The following is a 261-nucleotide window of genomic DNA, read 5'->3' on the forward strand; positions in this document are numbered from 1 at the left end:
GACAGCGGTGGTGCGGCAGAGGTACACAATTTTTCCGCAACAGGTGCATTTCCTCTGCTCTATTTCCCTAATTCTCTGAGAACGGCAGAAGCAGTGCCAATTCATTATTATTTCCATTATTATTATTACCAATAGTTTCCACAAGTAAATAATCAAACCCCTTTCAAATAATTTTGTAAATAATGTATTATGTCGAGTACTATGGAAATAATGAGTGTCAAAAATGCACAATTTTATTTCTTTAACCAGGAAAAGCCCATT

This window comes from Salmo salar, chromosome ssa09, assembly GCF_905237065.1.
Source record: "Salmo salar chromosome ssa09, Ssal_v3.1, whole genome shotgun sequence".
Lineage (NCBI taxonomy): Eukaryota > Metazoa > Chordata > Actinopteri > Salmoniformes > Salmonidae > Salmo > Salmo salar.